Consider the following 6,047-nt stretch of genomic DNA (forward strand, 5'->3'; position numbering starts at 1 on the left):
TTTAGGTGCGCCATCAGAAGAGGCCAGTCCCCAGAGAAGGACATCTACGCTGGGTGAGGCAAGAGGGTCAGCAAAAAGAGAGCCGCCCTGGACGAGGTGGAGGTGGATGGACACGGTGGCTGCAGCAACAGGCTCACACAGAGCCGCCGTGGAGGGGAGGGCGCCGGGCCGGGCAGGCAGTCTCACTCTGTGCTCGCTCTGAGTGGGAACGGACTCGGTGGAGCCTACAGACAAAGACGGTGTGCGTGGTGGAGTTCTGTTTGCCAACGTCAGCCACTTGGGATCTTTCCGTCCCAGCAGCACTAGAGAACCAGCCAAGTGGTGCCCAGCAGGGCAAGCGAGGGGACGGCTGTGTCTAGGAACTGGACCCCCTCCCCGAAAGGACAGCAGGGTCCCGGGAGGACAGTGAAGGGGCCCCAGGAGGACAGGTAAGGGGTCCCCAAGAAGACAGTGATGGGGCCCCAGGAGGACAGTGAAGGGGCCCCAGGAGGACAGTAAAGGGGCCCCAGGAGGACAGTAAAGGGGTCCCCAGGACTCCACCATGCACTAGAGGAATGCGCCCTGGGGGTTCCCCTTGGGGAGGGGGGGGTCGCCCCACCACTGGCCTCAGAGCGTTCAGCTAGTGTGTCACCCTCCCACCCACAGGGCACCAGGCTTTGTCCCCTGGAAAGCTGGACACAGGCCCAGTGCTGTCAGATCACAAAGCAAAGGAGCTGGTACCCCAGACCCGTTCCCGCCAGCTGGCCCTGCTCTGGGCCAGTCCTGCCCTTGCGATGCCTGGCGGGGACTAGCCACGGGCTCCAGGACACCCTCGTGACTCTCCCCACCTCCTGGAAGGGAGAAGTGGCTCTGAGAGCCTCCCTGGACACTGGACCCTTCCCAGCAGCTCTCGTTGGCCCCCAGCCCTGCGGGAGCCTCCGTCTCAGAGTGGCCGTGGCCAGGCCCTGCTAGGAGACAAACGGTGTCCCCAAAAGAGAGGCCGACATCCCGAGCCCTGAAGGCGACTTTATTTGAGGAAGTGAGATTTTTTCATGGAGGTGCTGTCAGCTCAGATAAGGGAGGCCAGGCAGGAGGAAGCTGGGTGCAAACCCTTCTGAGTGGTGTCCCACGAAAGGGAAGAACCAGGTCACAGGACACGGCAGTGACTGGGGTCTGGGAAGCGTGTGAGTGGCCATGCAAGGGGCCGCTGCTGGTCTCTCCCCAATTGAAAGGAAGAAAGATTCAAATCAAAACACACATGGACCACAGAAACAGCGACTTCCACCACCCGGAGACCACAAGAACTAGATGGTTCCTGGCTACCACGACCACGTGGTCTGGAAAGGGTCACATTAGAAGTCGTGGGTAGAGTGGGAGAAAAACGTGGACCAACACCCAGTCTCACGCGAGAGACCAGGCCCGCGTCAGCCGGAATGGTGGAACCGCCGAGGCTTTGGCCCGCGGGCAGCCTTGAGGTTTGGAGTGGAGCTCGGCCTGGTGACTCAAGCTTTGGCCAAGCAACTGACCATCTCCAGGGGAAGGGGCCTCAGGACCGTCGACCACAGGAGGGAAAAGGACAGCGTTTGCCCAGGGCCAGGCTGCTCAGGGTGGGGAGAGGAGACCTGGAGACCCGGGACACAGCGAGGAAGTGGCTCTGCGAGGGAGCGCGGGGGTGAGCGGAAAAGAGAGGGGCCCGGGGGTTGGGGGCGTGAGGATGTGCTGCTCTGCAGGCTGTGGCCCAATTCACAGCGAAAGGGAAATACGCAAGCCGTGGGGAGAGCAGACCCGGGCACAGGGTCACACTGGGAAAGTGGCCGAGCCCAGCGAGAGGTGCCCGGGATTCTCTGGAGTGGCAAAGCCAGCGAGGCTCTCTCGGTGCACCTCTGCAGAGAGAAATCTACTCGGGGACTGGGCTCACGTGGTCATCGAAGCTGGCCAGCTCCGAGAAGAAGGGGCAGGCTTCGCATTCCAGGCTCCTCCGGATTCGCGGTGCTGCGGGCACTGACGGAGCCGAGGTTGGCAGGCAACACGGAAGGCGGCTGGCGGACGTCCCAGTAAGTGGCGGTGGTCAGAGGACAATGGAGAGCCCAACGTCGAATTCGGGGGAGGGGGTGAGAGAACAAAAGAGTTAGATTTCTGTCCGAATGTCAAAACACTCGAGGGGAAATGGAATTAAAGGCTAAGGGCGTTTAGGCATGAACAGACTGAAGCCGCGCCTCTCCCAGACGCGTATCGGACTTGTCCCTTGCCGCCCCGAGACAGGCCTCCTCACCACCGTGGATTTGGATTCCAGCCCCCAGACCCGGAATGTCGGGAAATGCTACCGCGTGGACATCTTCGAGACGGTCCTTCCCCGGCCAGGCCTGCCTCAGCCCCTCAAGTGTACATCATTTAGGGGACCATCCCCTGTCACCCCATAAGACCAGCGATTCTCAACCTGTGGGTGGTGACCCCTTTGGGGGTCGAACAACCCTTTCCCAGGGTCATCCAATTCATCACAGTAGCAAAATGACAGTGATGAAGTAGCCACGAAACTAATGTTATGGCTGGGGGGTCACCACCACCTGAGGAAGTGTATGAGGGGTCAGGGCATCAGGCAGGTTGAGAACCACTGCCGTAGACTGACACATCCGGGATTGCAGTTGCTGGCAAAGCCCCCTCTCACTCTCGGCCTTGCTAGTCCTGCCTGGCCCCTCACAGACACGTGGGTTCCCTGGACCCAAAAATGATCCCCCAGCTTTGAAATCAGAAAACCAACTTCAGACGCAAAAACAGCAGCTGCGACCGGGCACAGCTCACGCCTCGTGTCCAGCGCCCACGGGGCTGCTCTTGGGAGCCCAGGGGCCTGGGCGTGGGCACACGGTGTGGCCGGGCCCCAAGGAAAACCAAACGCCGGCCAGGGCCTTCCTCCTGATGCTTCCTAGTGGGAAGCGCACTTGGCCTGGCTCGGCGCCTCCAACGGGCAGCAGGCCAGGCCCAGCCCCCCACTCCCACGAGCCACCCCTGGCTCCTCCTGACCCGAGGGTCACCGTGTTCTGACAGGGAGGGGCACGGAGGCAGCGAACAGCACCAGGTAGGTCGGATATGAGCCCTGCCACCCTGGAGGCTCCCTCAGAGAGAAGGTGCCATGAGGGCCCAGCCCTGGGGACCCCGAGGTGGCCCATCAGAGGCCTCACATACCCACAGTCTCAGGGGTGGTCCTTCAGGGGCTCGGCACCCTGGGTGGTCTGAGCCAGCATCCAGCCGGGCTGGGCCCTTCCGAGACTGGGAAGGACAGGGGAGGTGGGCATCTGGCAGGGAAACAGGGCACCCTGGGCGTGGGGGGGGAGCAGCAGCAAACCCCCACTCCCCCACCACACAGGCCAGGCTTCTGGCTCCCATTCTGCCTGGAAGGCGGGTGGGGGCTGTGGAAGGGAGCAGGCAGGGCTCCTCCAGGAGGAGAGGGGAAACTGAGTCCAGAGCCCACACAGGGCTTGGTTGGCAGGGCCCGGGGCGGGGCGGAGTGGAGGGTGCGGGCCCAGCCAGAACTTTGGGAGCTGGCAGGCCCCTCTCCGGCGGGCAAGGAGTCCAGGAGTGCAGTCTCCTCCCCCTCCCCCCCTGCTCATTTCCTGTCTCCAGTAGCCAGGCAGCAGGATGCAAATTTGAACATGGCAGGGGGAGGGGCCGCCCGCTGGGGCACAGGCAAGGGCTGGGACCGTGCCAGGAGGGGAGCTGCAGCAGGCCACGCGGGCGGCCCAGCCCACCGTCCAGGAGGGCGGATCGTGCAGCCCCGCCTGGGGGTCCCTCCGCGCCTGTCTTCCCTTAGCTTCAGACCCCAGCCAGGCTCTTGCAGCAACTGCCTAGTTCCGGTTTTTGGGGCCCACTTTCATTTCTCCTCTCCTAAGGCCCAGGGCAGTGGCTGCACCCTGTTGTTCAATGGCTTCTCTGTCACTGGGGCACAAGCAGGGCGCCGGCCTCTCCTCCCAAGGCCTCCCCGCTACCTCCCCAGGCACACCTTCAACACAGCCGGCTACATTTAGGTCTGGGGGTTATTTATGCACAGACTCACTTAAATAGTTATTGATTGAGGTCTGAGGCTTATTGACCTACTCATCTTATTTACATAGTATTTATTTAGGTCTGGGCCTTCTTTAGATAGCCATCTTATTTACATAGAATTTATTTTTCGGTCCAGAGCTCATTTACGTACACATCTTGTTTACATAGTGTTTTAGGTCTGGGAGGCGCCCTGGTGACCCAGTGGGTTCCACACGGAACTGCTCACTGCAAGGCCGGCAGTTTGAAGCCATGAGCTGATCCACAGGAGAAAGATGAGGCTCTCTGCTGCTCTGACGAGTTACTCTTGGAGACCCCCGGGGCCCTTCTGCCCTGTCCCGTCTAGTCTCCGTGAGTCGGCATCCCCGGTGACAGAGGGCTCCTCATCCCAGCGGGGTGAGGGCCCATGTCTAGCCAGGCCACCCTGCCATCCACCCACATGCCACCTCTCTCTCTGCCAGGGAGTCAGCTGGTCCCCACGCAGAGCGAGGCTGAAGGGGTGGGGCAGGCAGAAGCCCCTTTGAGACGCCACTCCCCACCCCACATGCCCTCACCATCAACAACCACAGTGTCATTCAGCTCAAGGCAGCTAGACCGCAGGTCACCCACCACACCCTCCTGGTAGGCCTCTGAGCCACCCAGTCCCAAACCAGCCCTGCCGACACGACACCCCTGCCCCTCACCCTCCCCACATTCTCTGGGGCCCGCTTCTTCTTCTCCCTTTCCTCTGAGGCCCCTGCTCCATCGCCACACCACGTGTGGGTTCACCCCCCTTTCCTCATGTGGGGTCTCCGTGCCGCTCACACTCCTCCACCTCAGGGCCACCCGTGCCTCTTCTGTCCAGACACCATCCCTCTGGCCTGTCCACTGTGGTCACCAGAAACGCTGGCCTTCCTGTCTCCCTCCCCCGCCCCCGACTAGAGCACACTTCCCCAGCTTACCCTTCTCATGACCCATGGATGTGCATCACCCACTGACGTGGTCAGCTTCTCAGGGTCTCAGGAAGCCCCTGGCCGTTGTACTCCACGCTGCCACCTGGTGGGGACACATTCACACGTCCACGTTAATGGTATAAACGCATGAATCTAGAAAAACAAGCCTCACCTCACCCACCCTATCACCAAGGGCCCCTTGGGACATATGTGTCCCACATGAAGAAAAAAAACACCGAGGTCATTGAGCAGATCCCAACTCATAGTGACCCTGCAGGACACCCCGTGACGTTCCAAAGCTGGGCATTCTGATGGGAGCAAAGAGCCTCACTTTTCTCCTAAAGATGCACTGCTGGATTTGAACTCCTGACCTAGCCCTTAGCACCCCGAGGGGTGGCTCACTATGCCACCAGGGCTCCTTTCCACGAATCCCATGTTAATTGTATAAAAATCCACCATCAACTAAAAAAAAAACAACTCAATATTTTCCCTTTCCAGGGTCCCCCTCCATTACTGAAAACCAAAAGCCCAGCAAAATAATTCCTTCATGAAAGGGTTAACTCTGCTCCTCCCCTGGGGGCTGTGGCTCCCACCACCCTCAGGAGAACTGCAGCCCTCTCCCCATTCTACAGTCCCCCTGCCCCGTGTTAGTGCAGGTGGACGAAACAAACACATTCATAGACACTCATATGTGTATAAGAAAGAGCTTTATATACAAGAGCTGTTGAATATTGAGAAAGCATCCCAGCTCAGATCAAGTCCATAAGTCCGATATTAGCCCATGTCTGATACCAATCTATCAGACGGGCAAATGGCCAATCGCCAGATCAGAGCTGTGCTGTGAGCCACAGCTCTGTGGAGATGACCACCCCGGCCAGCACGGCGGGGTCAGGGCCAGCTTCCCCAGCCTGGCTGCCCTTCCTCTACTCAGGGACCCCCAAACAGCCACACGAGACTCCCCACTTCAGCAGCTTCCAGCTTTGCCACCCACGCTGACAAGAGCCGACAGGGGCACCCTGAAGCCTTCCCTTTGTCCACTATAGACTGTCTTGAAACATGCCCATGGAAGCCACCTCCCCAAGCCTCATGGAAAGGGCATGT

The 6,047-nt window shown here is 60.2% G+C and overlaps 1 long non-coding RNA gene across 1 annotated transcript in view; it reads right to left on the reverse strand.

The window, feature by feature from the left end:
* Positions 1-986: 986 nt before the first annotated feature.
* Positions 987-6,047, reverse strand: part of LOC123522498 — an 11,908-nt gene continuing 6,847 nt past the window's right edge. The window contains exons 3-4 of the long non-coding RNA XR_006680754.1: positions 4,956-5,049; positions 987-2,018 (exon numbers count right to left, since the gene is read on the reverse strand). This is a non-coding gene — a long non-coding RNA (uncharacterized LOC123522498). The remainder of the gene's footprint in view (positions 2,019-4,955; positions 5,050-6,047) is intronic.

Source organism: Echinops telfairi, unplaced genomic scaffold (genome assembly GCF_000313985.2).
Source record: "Echinops telfairi isolate 266 unplaced genomic scaffold, ASM31398v2 ScPeMD7_7417;HRSCAF=8455, whole genome shotgun sequence".
Taxonomy (NCBI): domain Eukaryota; kingdom Metazoa; phylum Chordata; class Mammalia; order Afrosoricida; family Tenrecidae; genus Echinops; species Echinops telfairi.